The sequence below is a fragment of the Aythya ferina genome (genome assembly GCF_964211825.1).
Source record: "Aythya ferina genome assembly, chromosome: 8".
Taxonomy (NCBI): Eukaryota; Metazoa; Chordata; class Aves; order Anseriformes; family Anatidae; genus Aythya; species Aythya ferina.
Genome location: NC_140304.1, coordinates 19,966,010 through 19,979,145, shown reverse-complemented (window position 1 = coordinate 19,979,145; position 13,136 = coordinate 19,966,010). Strand labels below are relative to the sequence as shown.

At 35.7% G+C, this 13,136-nt stretch overlaps 1 long non-coding RNA gene across 2 annotated transcripts in view; it reads left to right on the top strand.

Annotated features, from left to right (window-relative positions):
* The window catches only part of LOC311440687, a 231,394-nt gene that overhangs the window by 212,579 nt on the left and 5,679 nt on the right, over positions 1 to 13,136 (top strand). For both annotated transcript variants that reach the window (XR_014695542.1, XR_014695543.1), the window contains exon 3: positions 4,991 to 5,032. This is a non-coding gene — a long non-coding RNA (uncharacterized lncRNA). The remainder of the gene's footprint in view (positions 1 to 4,990; positions 5,033 to 13,136) is intronic.

Genomic DNA, 13,136 nt, shown 5'->3' with positions numbered 1-13,136 from the left:
TCCCAGAGAAGGGCCACAAAGATGATCTGAAGCTGGAGCACCTCTCCCACAAAGACAGGCTGATGGAGTTGGGTTAGTTCAGCTTTCAGAAGAGAAGGCGCAGGGGATGCCTTATAGCGGCCTACCAGTACCTAAAGGGAACATACAGGAAAGCTGGGAAGGACTTTATCAGGGAATGTAGTGATAAGATAAGGAGTAAGGGCTTTAACCAAAAAAAAAAAAAAAAAAAAAAAAAAAAAAAAAAAAAAAAAAAGTGTTTAGGTTAGATACAAGGAAGAAATTCTTCATTCAGAGGATGGGGAGGCTCTGGAACAGGTTGCCCAGAGAAGCTGTGGATGCCCCATTCCTGGAGGTGTTCAAGGCCAGGCTGGATGGGGCTTTGGGCAGCCTGGCCTGGTGGGAGGTGTCCCTGCCATGGCAGAGGGGTTGGAATTAGAAGATATTTAAGGCACCTTCCAACCCAAACCATTCTGTGATTCCATGATTCTATGACACGGGACCGCAAATGTTAGGCTTCAGCAACCCTGTTGGACAAGTCTCCCCAGATCCTTAAAAGACTTCCCATATAATATGGGCTTTCATGTTATATATGGTCAAATCCCTTGTCGTGTATAAAAATTATACCGGGTACATTTTTTTGCTATATGTTCTTTTATTATCTTGAGCTATGAAACCTCTAGAAAAGCTCCCATGGCTCACCAGGAGATACACTGTAGAGTGACTTTATATTGCATGGTCAGGGAGACTGGTCAGATTTTGTAATGATGACAAGATGTACAGTGGCTCTGATTCTGACAGACTCCATTATACCTCTCTGGGACAGCAGCAGCCCAAGTCAATACTGTATCTACCTAGCAGTAATCCAAGACCTTACTTGAAAATGAGCTGTGAGAGTTTATTACTTGTGAGCAGACAAAAAGCTATGAAAAATGCAAGTAGAAACAAAAAGCAGTGTAGCATATTTATTCTAATGTAAAAAAGCAAAATCAACCAATTGACTTTTTAAAGACAATCTTCAAAATATGCAGAATTATGTTTTAATGCTTTATGTCTATCATTCTTTCCTGTAGGTCTGACTGCAATCCAATCTAATTCAATCCATCTAATGCATTTCTAATGTGTTTTTCATCATAGAAGCTAGGCACCATTAGGAACTTATCTCTGTTCCCACTTTACCTTGGTGGTGACATGTTTTCAAACCAGATGATATTCTGTGTCAGAAATATCAAGATTTCCCATAAGCGGAATTCAGTAACCCCCATGTACTTTTAGCTTCCCGATTCTTCTTAGTGACTGCATTTCGATATGTAGTCCCCAGTATCTGTTCATCACTCCTAATTACTTTTATTTTAGCCTATGTTCCTGATTTCTGGGCCAAGAAGTTTACAGAACTATGATGTACTCTGATGATGCATTTAATCAGGGCTTAGTAATCAAACAGAAAGCTTTTCAGGGCAGGGTGGAATATGGGAGGAACCATATTGTCTGCCCAATTATTGTGTTTCCTGTTCTCAGCCGACAGAGATCCTGCAGGGACCAGAAGACCTGCCCGTAGCTTGATGGGAAGTTACTGAATAAGTAGAAGCCATGTCAAAAGGGGAACGGTGGCAGAAAAACAACATAGGATCAGTGTAGTACAAAAAAATTAAAGTGTACACACTTCTCATTTCCAAAAGCCTTTGTCATCAGGGTGCAAAACTCTCTAGAAATATTTGTGGGTATGGGTGAGGGGCAGGAGAAACCTAACCATTAATTCCTAAGAGGTGTTATCTGATGCATCAGAGTTTGACTGTAAATTTGACTACACTGCTGTGGTGCACAGAGAAATGAGTGAAGAAATATCTGATTAAAGTGTACATTGCTGCTGAGGCAACTGAATGTTGCCATAGCAATTGAGATGAAATGTGCAAAGAAGTGAGATAATTAAATCTAACCCCTTTAGTAGTTTTGATAGTCAATGCACTGCCAATAGGAAAAGTTATCTACAGTGTTAAAGATAAAACATATTCCTCATGGAAGTACTCCTTGCTGGTATTTTGTTGATCTCTTTTTAAATACATTGCTTCAGGTAGCTAATTTGAATGTTCTCTTTAATAATCAAATACAGTTTTGACCTTGGTCTGTAACAGCCTAGAACTTTTCCTGACTTCTTGTATCATGGGAACTGGCTACACAAAATATCCAGAATGTTTTTATTCCCCCCTCTTCTGCGTGTAGTACAGTAAAGCCAGGGCTGTCATGTCAAAGCTTACAGTTCAATAATATCTAGAACGTGCTGCCCTCTTCAGGAGCTAGCGATTAAAAATATGCAATTTTGTTTATTGATCCCAAAACTGTAGTGAACAAGCAGGAACTACAGAACTAAGTTCTTTTCTTGACATTTCTAATGCCACTGCCAAAGACACTGAAAGTAGTTGCAACATTAATAGACAAATTGGGTTTGGAAAAAGCAAATCAAAAACTTGTTAGCATTTCTCAAACGAGATTTGAGAATTGGGTGGTCATACTCACATCCACTCAGGTTATTTATTTGAGGCAGTGAAAGCAAGCTAGGAGAAGCCTTGACTCACTTCTTCTAAAATAATAATTCTCTTCTACACAAGCAAATAACCTGTTATTAAAAATGATTTATGTCTAAAAAGAACTCATACATTAGCTGTCATACTGAACTTATTTTACTTTCAGCTGCTTTGCTCCTCTGAATCCATGTAAGGATTTAAGCCATGATTTAGCAGAACATTACAGCGTATGCTTAACTTTAGACAAAAACATTGCTTCAAAGACTGCAGGGGAATATTTGTGTGAAAGCACCAAACAACTTACACATTAGTCTGGAGGCTTCCATACTTGGCTGATACGTGGGGGATAGGACCACAGTTTTCAGTTTGTGTCTTACAAAGCTGTAACTCATATTGTGGAATCTTAATAATTAAAGAATAGATCTAGAGGCAAAATCCAGCCTTCCATGAATATAATTTCTTTTGAAGTCAGGGGGAACTTTTGTTCATTTATGAAATGGTGACATTTTATTGGTTTACAAATAGCTTTGACAAAAATAATTATGGCTCGGTGGCTTGCAAGCTGTGCAGGGGAAAGGCAAGTATTACTTTGCTGAGATGAATGGATTTTTTATGTAGCAGCCCTGAACAGGCAGTGGATTAATGATTACCTCACCCAAACAGGGCACCTGAGAGCAGGGAGGGCTCAGGAGCAGGGATGGCTGGGACGGCCGCAGACCCAGTGCTCTGTGGGAACTTGGCTCCACTGAGAGGCATCATCAAAGGGCTCATTTTAAACTTATGTGCAGTACTCTTCCTTTGGCAGAGGGAGATTCTATTTTCCTGAGTTTCATAAATGAAGTAAGGGAGGTATTTTGTGCTAAGTCTCACACAAAGCACAGTAAAGAAGCTGTAGCCTGCAAAGAGCGGAGCAAAAGTGGCTTTAAGGCTTCTCCATGGATGCTGGGATTCAAGGCTGGATACAGGCCAATGAATCTTCGCGTAAATTAGAGCAGCCTGGGGGGACTCTTCTAATTTACATTAGCTTTATCCAGGCTCCCTGTTTCTTGTGCTGTGCTGCAACCTAGATTGGGCCTGAATTTCTGCAGTGCTGAGCACTATGGAAACTCCCTTTTTGCCCAAGGTAAACTCCTTGAACGGAAGTAACTCCTGTCCCGGGGAATTCTTCTCTAGCTGGACACTCCCTTACCAGTAAATAGTGACATTTCATCCAGCACTGTATGTGGTCATGCTGAGAGCCTAGAATTAATCTGTCATTTAGCTCAGTTTTTGTCTTACATTATTTTGGCTAATAGCCCTACCTAGATGACAACATATTTTTTTCAAAGTGGTTTGTGACTCTATCTGTTGGTTACAGTAACATTTTCTAAACATAATTTTAAATTGAATTCCTTAATTCTCTCCCTTGCATGTTTACTTTAGGAATTAATTTTCTCAAAGAATAAAAATAGTTAAGAATTATGAGTCAGTTTTAAATGTTTTCCCTCCTTTGATAAAAAAACTCCTTATTTTTCCTCTGAAAAGCCTGCACAAGGCAGATTCTGTACCTAGCCCTGGCTATTTCAGGGAGAGTAATGTTGAGAGATGATGTGTGAGAAATGACTGCAAAATTTACCCTATTGTCCTGAAAACTTTTTATTCTTGGACTGTACAATTGGCACATATAGCATAAGATGTTATAGAAAAGTCAAAATCCCCTCCGCTTAGCTACTGAGGGAAAGTGATCACTCTCTGCTCAGCCTTTAGTTTAAGGAGCTGGTGGCAGTGATTCATTTATTTCTAAAGAAAGCAGAATAGCTACTATGTCAGGTGTAAGACAGACTGAAAGGGACAATAGAGTGGAAGGAAGAAAAGAGAGTTAACTGGTATCCTTTCTTTCATTTCCAAGCCACAATTAAAGCATGCTGAAGAGGTGTGTGATGGACTTCGTGCTCCAGCCTAATCATTACAAACTTACAGCCCAGAACTTATATTTTCCTAAAGCAAAATGTAAAGATTGATTAATTAGTTCAATAATCATAAAATATTTAAAAATTAGTTAAGAAAATGTTTAACATATTGTTGACAATTATCTCTGTATACATACATATATAACCATTTATGCACATGCTTTACCCTGTTCTCTCCCACTCCATAGAAGAGTGACAGCCAGCCTGAAGTTTTATTTTCTAAAGTACTATCACTAGTTGGATGCCAAGATCCTATGTCTATATTTTATGAACATTGTAGAGATAAATTCCAGCTGGCATGCAGTTCTAAATACAGATATGCATAATAGCCAGTACTTTTTTTCTAATCCAGTACCTGCTAAGTACATGTAATATATATTCAAAACTGCATTAAACTATTGATCTATGATTTGAACATATATATATATATATTATTTTTTTTTGATAGTGATGCATTGTTTGGCAGCTAGAATCCCTGCAGATGAGAGTATAATAACTAACAACATTTTCTTTGCTTTCTAGGGTCTTTATGGCAGAATGATTAATTCCATCTTTTCTAGAATGGTAAGCAGAAAGCTATTTCTGTTTCTGATAAAAAGAATATAAGGTAAATTATTTTAAGATTGCCAAATTGCTTAAGAAATAACTGTACTGTACAATTTCATAATGATATGGCTTGTACAACTGAAAATATTTGAATATTCAAATCCTGTAAACTACCTAGAAAAGATTGGCAGAACATTATACTAATTCTTCAAAAGAAAATAAGTCAGGATTTAGCATCTGTCTTAAAAATGCTACTGACCTCAGAATGCTCAACTTTTATTTTTTCTGTATAATCTCTTATAATGTATGGATTCCCATACACCTAAATACATTTTCATTCCATCAGTGGAGAATATAAATCTCTCTCTTTGTGAGACTCAAAACTCAACTTCAGTGAGTTCCATAATATGTGTTACTATTTGAATTGTATAAGACTGATCTTTATTTATGTTTCACTGGGGCCTTGCTGTATCTGTGAATTAAAAATACATATTTTTCAGAGACATCAATTCTTCTGCATGCTTAAAGGTTGCTTAAAAAAAAAAAAATTGTTTCATTTGTCACTCTTTTTTTTGATGGCTGAAAAGGCAATATTTATTTTACCCCTTGATCATAACATCTTTGCAATCAAATAAAAAGAAAAAATCATCATACTGTACATGTAAAGGTCATCCTAAAATAACATGTCTGAGCAAACTATACAGAATCCTATGAGTACATTGCTAAGGAGAAAGGTTTTTCAGCAGGTCTTGGGCATTCACTTATAAAAAAATAAAAATAAAAACCTTTCCCACTACATAAAAATGTAGTTTGAAATCTACATAAAACCATCATGAAGTGAAACTACTGTTAAAATGGAAAGAAATATTACTCAAAAATATCCCATCGGAGCACAAATTCTGACTTGAAATGTGCCTGCTTCTTACTGTTACATTTGAAAGATCTTCCACCTAATCCCAAAAGAAACTCAAGACCCTTTAAAAAAAAACACAACAGATTATTCAAAAACCTTAATGCATAAGAGCATGAAACAATGATAGACTTAAAATACGTGGGACTGATTTTTTTGTCTTTGATGTAAAGAGTATCAAAGTTGCCAGACTTCAAGAAAACCAATAGCAAGACACAAGTTTTATGATGAACTTTAAGAACGATAACACGATTTCCAATGAACAAGGCAGGTTAGTTGTTCTTTGAAACTTTTTTATAGGAAAGTAAAACCTGCAGGTGAAGCTGTTTTGAAACACTTGTTTTTAACCTATAGATCTATCCCCCTGATAGTAACAATGAGGTCTGCTTTGGCAAAGTCTGTGATGTATTTTTACCTGTCTGCTAACTGTATTTCACAAGGATCAGGCCTGAGGATCCTTTTGGAGCATATCTGTGATTAAAAAGAAATAAGTCACATTGAACTAAGGAAAACACACACACAAAACAGTTGCAAACAGACATAAGAACTGCATTTAACCTCCTTCATCCACAAACATAAAAATATTTGAGAAGAACTTGAGTCATTTTAAATCAAAAAGATTATCTGTGTGACAGTTAAGTAGGTTTGGGATTAAACTATCAAAGGGTCTGTTTCTTTTGTGTATGTTTGCCAATTAGCAGTAGGTACTTGGCACAAGGATCATATGTAGGTTGCAGCCACAGACAGATGCTTGCGCTGCATACACCCTTTTCTGCAATGTTCATTAGGCAATAATATTGTCGAAGGTAAGTGTTTACCAGCAGCTTTAGTCTACTTTAAACCATTTTAGCCTGAGGCTGATTTTGTGAAGAAGGCTTGGGGGAAGGGCAGAAAAGAGGCACAACATTTCATTTTTCATGAAAACAAATGTATTCAGCCAGTATCCTGATTTGAGGTAATTTATAACTCGAAATTTGCATGCTAAGTGAAATTGTAATTATTTTTATTTTGAGGCCAAGTGTGTTATCTACATTATAAGCGAAGGCAATAGGACAAAGGCTTGGGCCTTAAGGGTTACTACAACAAAGACCGTAATAGATTATTTTGGGGACAATTCCTTTTTATGTGTATAACCATATACACCCCAATGAGTTTTCCCTGACTTGTTTGGAATCAACGTTACACTGCTGATTATGGATTTCCATTATGTAAATGTAATTCAAATATAAATATATTTTAAAGTTGTGTGTCTGTTGTTTAAGGAATGGGAAACTGAGCTCCCTCATATTACTGCAAGGCTTTTTTAATCCTGAAAATAAGATAAATGTCTCAGAAGAAAATAAATTGTTCAATATAATTAATACAAGTTTAAGAAAAAAAAAAACACAACTTCTAATTTCTATCTGTGTTTAACTCTATCTGTGTTAAATGAATAAAGATTAAATGCACATTACTTTGAACAGTCACAACATGTAGATTTTAATCTAAAAATGGACTTTTCTCTGTGTATATTAAAAAATTATATGTTATCTCAAGTTATTCCTAAATACATAATATTTAACGGTAGTGTTTAATTAAATATGTAGCCATTTTGTCATGAATTTTGAATTCTATAACTGTTTTTGATATGTGAAAAATCATGTCTTAGATAAACTGAGAACATAAAAGAACTATTAACATATGTAGAGGGCCTCTGCAGCTAAAAACAGGAGACAAAAAGTAGTTCTCACTTTCCTCTCAATTAAAACTCTGTGCAATTATTCTTTTAGATTATAGATCTCTTTTGGGATTCTGGTTACACAGAACTTTTTGGTTCATTTCACAGGAATAATATTCATCTTAATTAGCAAAAACAATTGATGGGCTTTTCTCTTTTTTACAAGAGGGAGTTCACTCGATGTACTGATTACGAGTAGTAGATTATCCTGATAAACGAAAAGTTCTTGTCTTTCTGAACAGCAGCTGAATATGTTATCTGTCTTCAGCCTTGTAGCTTCTTTGTTAGACATCACCTTGTTGAGACAGAATGACTTACTTGGTAAGTGGTTGACCCAATTTTTTGTCTGGCACCCTAACATTGCTGGGCATTATGCCAAGCTGGATCTGTAGCTATTTATGATGGCATTCAATGTTCAACTATGCAAATCACAACTATTAGCCAAAAAAGCATAGCAGATTTTTATTTATTTATTTATTTATTTAATATTTCCATAGCTCACAAGGTCAAAGCATTTGTTTTCACGAATTTTAAGTATAGTTTTGTAAGTAATGATCTGTAATGTTTGAAGAGATTGTCACCTTTTAACATTTTATTTAGACTGAATTAGACAGAACATAAACATGTTTCCTTATGTGTTACAAAATAATTGTATGGAGAAGAGACATGAGATGAAGTGAACAAACATATTTCATTTTATTTGTCCTGTGAGTAGCTTGGCTGCTCTGTACAGAATTACAATAAAAGGAAGCAAAGACAAAGAGTCTTTGGAGTCTTTCTCCAAAAGCCCATCCTGATGAGGGTGGCTGTAGGAAGCTGTAGCCCAGAGTTCTCCCTGGCCTTCAGCTTGAGCAGCTCCACGTTGCCTGCATGTCTGCTCTTAGCGTGGAATCAGATCTGAACCCTTGGCCAGTTGATCTGTATGTACTCACAAACATTTATGCCTCTGTTATTTCCAACCCCTAAAGATGGTGCATACCCACCATCTTCTTGATGAATCATAGTTCCAGACAGAGAAAGGGTGCAAAGTCCCAGGAGACCTGTGCTTGAACCGTGCAGTGAACTGCAGTGGTCTGCTGGAGCTTTGGCCTAGCCAAACACTCAAAGATTCTGAAACAACATAATATAAATAGGCAATAGCTAAAAAGTAATATGCAATATGTGATAGAGTGATATGTATAGTCACTACATATACTGGCCTGTATGTAGTTGACAATATAATAAATAGCGACATATCCTCTTAGAGAAAAGGGAAGTAGATTTAGGTATGAAGAGCACACGGTGTGTTTTCTAATAGAGATTTCGGGCATAATTTGGATTAGGTCTGTATTTTGTGACAGAATATGAGAGGGGAGCACATGTTTATTCACTGGGTGAGCACCCTTCACATAACACCAATGGCTGCTTAATTTAGTGATTGCAACATGAAATAATTAACAAGGCTGAACCTGTGGTGCAGAGTATTTCTTTGTCTGATATAAAGGATTAACCTTAAAAAGTATAAAATAAAATGAAACAGATATCAAAGTTGTAAGGAAAAATGTGTTTCAGATTCTGTTAGCTAAGAAAAACAGTTTGAGTGTTCAGTAACTGTGGCTGAGTGTAGTTTTCATCTGTGAGATAATTTTTATTCATCATCTGAGTTTTATGGATTGAAGTAAAATACTGTGTTTCAGCAGAAGTACAGGAGATCATGGTAATGTTTGAGTGCACAATAAAGCCAATCAAGATAAACTGGTCAAAGTCTGATTTCTGTTTCTGATTTACCATACAGTCAGAGCAGAAATACTCATTGATCTTAGTGGGGTTTCTTCCCTTAAGAACTACAGGACAGAGACTGTAGGGATTTGCTCATCCGTAACAATATTTCCCTCATATTTGTCCTAACAGGGTGTGAAAGAGGCTGCCAACAAAGTAGAGAAAATACATTAAAGTGGGATAAAAAATATAGGTTGAATTGGGAATATGGAGATTTTCCATCAAATACATAGGGTTTGCACAAAGAAGTAAGCCCCAGAATTTATTAATGGTTAAATTTCCATGCTTTGGCCAATCCTTTTTTAAAGAGTCCCTTCTCCAAAAGAAAGGCACAGAGCACTGTGTTATGGTAAACACCAGCAACTCTGTCCACAGTCAAATCTAAATAATACTTAAGAAACTAAATCCAAAACATTAGCAATAAAAACACTTAGCATGTATTTCTTTCCTGGGAGCCTACATGGAAATTGAATTCCACTGAGCTGCACTTACACGATACAGAATTCAATTAAAAAAAAATCCGCCTGGATTCCATGCTGTGAAAAGCCCTTGCAAATTTATTTTAGGGACTTCGGGTGTGGAGCCTGGACATAGTTTTATTTTATTTTTAATGGAATCAGTCTTAATGTCTAAGGTTATTCTTTACTTGCCTCTGCTGCACAGTTTTCACATATAAGCCAACTGAGGACAACTCGTTATTAAAGAAATCGGCAGGTGTCCTATGCTGTGAAACATATTAAATAAAGAACTCAATGGGATCATGTTAACTGTAAGCTCCACAAAGGAATTAAATAATGAAGACAGAAGCTCTTCAACAACAACCATTTATGCATAAGTAAAAATGTCTCATCAGAAGATGGAAAGTTCTTTTACAAATTTTTACTGGAATCTCTGTTGTAGTATTTTCTGAAAACATGCGGTCTATAGATTTTAGAGTCTTAAACTTTCTGACCTGAGTCTTATGCAATAAAGTCATCAGAATGGCAGGAATTGAGGAGCCAAAATCTGCCCTTCTCTATTCAGCTTCATTGCTCAACAAAACAGCCATTGCAAAATGGCTTCGTTATCCCTCTGAAGTTTTTGAATTGCCTTACCCATGTCAATATTAATATAGAGTAGCTGTGGAAAATACAAAAAGAATAGAAAAGAGTCTACTGTATTTTTAGTTAATATAACTCTAATATATAAAGCCCTCCTGCCATGGTAACATTTAAAATACAGTCCCCCATGAGACTTAAAGGGTATCGGGATAAGGTAATTTAAAATCACATTAGAAAGGTTCAAAAATAATATAAATACAGTTTTGAGCTTCCCATTGATTCTGAGTTGCTGAATAATTGCACCAGACAAATGTCTTTAGAGTGGGCCTTAATACAAGAAATCACAAAATGTATTGGATTTTCACTTATTAAAAAATGTTGTCATGCAGTAATTGTTTGAAAAAAATTGACAATTAAGAAATATAACTAAATCCCTTTTAGAAGAAAAATAAAACTTGATTTAATTCTCTTTGAAAAAAAAAAAAGTCAACTTCAATAGAGGTTGGTCTGAGCATCTCAGACTCAATTGGAAAATAAATTATGCTAACTGCATACAGACTCACCCAGCATCTTTAAGAAACAGAGTGTTCATAATGAACCAACATCTTCCGACAGCTTAATATGACTTTGAAATAACTAATATGAAAAAGAAAAAAAACTACAAAACCTTTGTTGACCAGGTGTTTTCCCTTTTTGTCAATACAGTATATTCCTGTATTAATCATCCCATGCTCTGTCATTAAAATTTGAGCTTTCCTTTCAGGCACTCTGCCTCAGACATGTGGAATTCTCATCTGCAGTTTTTACCCTCCCTCTCCAACTTAATCACACCAGGCTCGAGGAGCGACAGCTTGCTGCAAACAAAACTCCACACTCTGGGAAGTGGTGATTTAGTATGAATTTACAATTAAAAACTCCTTCTCCAAAACCTGCCCTCAATTTTAATACAAGACATGGGATGACACATTTCCTTACAGCTGCAACTTCTAAGTTACTATTGTTGATGAGATTTAACAGGTACTTGTAGGACTGAAAATATGGTCTCAGTTCAGCAAAAGTTTGCTCACCAAAGCCTGTATGTTTGCAGAAATGGGGCCTCAGCTTTTTCTATGTTACAGGTGAAAAAGAAGTATGAGGTTCTGAACTCCATTCATGATATCATTCATTCCCACCAAAAAAAATTATTCCATATACATATTCATTTTCTCAAGAAGGAAACAAACAATTGAGTAACGTTAATTCTTCCCTAGGCGTAAGATAAACTTTACTTAAATGAGTTATTGTTTGCCAATCTCTTGTTGTTAGCCTAATGCCTGTTGTATGGGTAATTTTGTGTTTAATAGAAATATTTCTCAGAAAGTTCAGATGAAACTGCAGAACTAGTCCAGTTTTATACATATCAGCCTCAGTATATGACAGAAAATTTTTCTCATACCATTTTTTCAAACCTTCATATTGCTATGTCAGGTCCCCCAGCACAGCAGTCCTCCTCCTCTCTTAAAATGAAGTATGTTCGCATCAGCCTGCCCGGGTCAAATATTCTGCCAGTGCTGCTTCATGCCAGCCCACAACCCAGTGCAAAAATACATCTAACGGACCATATGCTGTACATATCAAGGGCTGCACTAGTAAAAGTGAAAGCAGAATTTGGAGCAATATAGAGACTGAGAGTTATGCTTGTGGCTTAGTCTACATGACTGGCTAAGGCTATAATCCCAAATCAAAGAAGGCAGTAGGGAATTTACTCTTGAAGATCTCTTGAGTGAAGCACAAATGGCAATCTCTAAGTGCACTAGAAGAGTGAGTGACCAAATAAATTGAATGCATTCAATCACTTTTAAGACATCTCATCCATGTGTAGCATTTTGATCCTGTGCTTCAGTAAATATATGATTAAATTTTTATTAAAAGGTAATGCTCCTGTTTTAATGATAGTTAATTATATATAATTAAAATGAAAGGATTAATAATATTAAACATTTCATCAGAGGTAAAGATAAATATAAATACATATATTGTAGTATGATTACATATGAATATATAATATCGAGCATATATTATTTTCAATGCATTATGTAAAATAGTAAATGAATAATATAATTTGTAAAATAAAATTATATTCTGGGTATTATGTAAATCAAAGGCCTGGTTCAGCACTTGTGTGTTCATAAAATCTATTTGATTTTTTTTGGGTGCAATATGCAAGAAATAGTTGAGGTAGCCTAAAAATAATTATAAAAAATGCCCTTATGGAAAAGATGCTTGCATTTTATTGCTACATCACCTTTCCATGTGAAAAGTGAATTGCAATGCTAAATGATGTATAGTTTGGCCTCAGAAGAAATCTTTTGAGGAGTCCTGGATTAGAATTTGGAAAAGCCTCATTTCCAGTTAATCCTGAAACCATGCATCTTTACAGGCCTAACTTCTACTGATTTTCAGAATTTTTACATCAGGCCTTAAATACATTACATATACAGGGTATTCCTCTTGCATGCCATTTGCTTATATCTTACATATATAATCTTATTTTACCTCTTTTTAATAAAATTCTGTATTTAGTGAAGCAACACCACAACTTGATTTCTCATAGATACGTTATATTTTAGGCTATAACACTCATTCCAGTTGTCATTTCTGCCATTAAATACAGAAAATCTGTATCTCCAGATCTAAATTGCAATGAATCCACTGAGC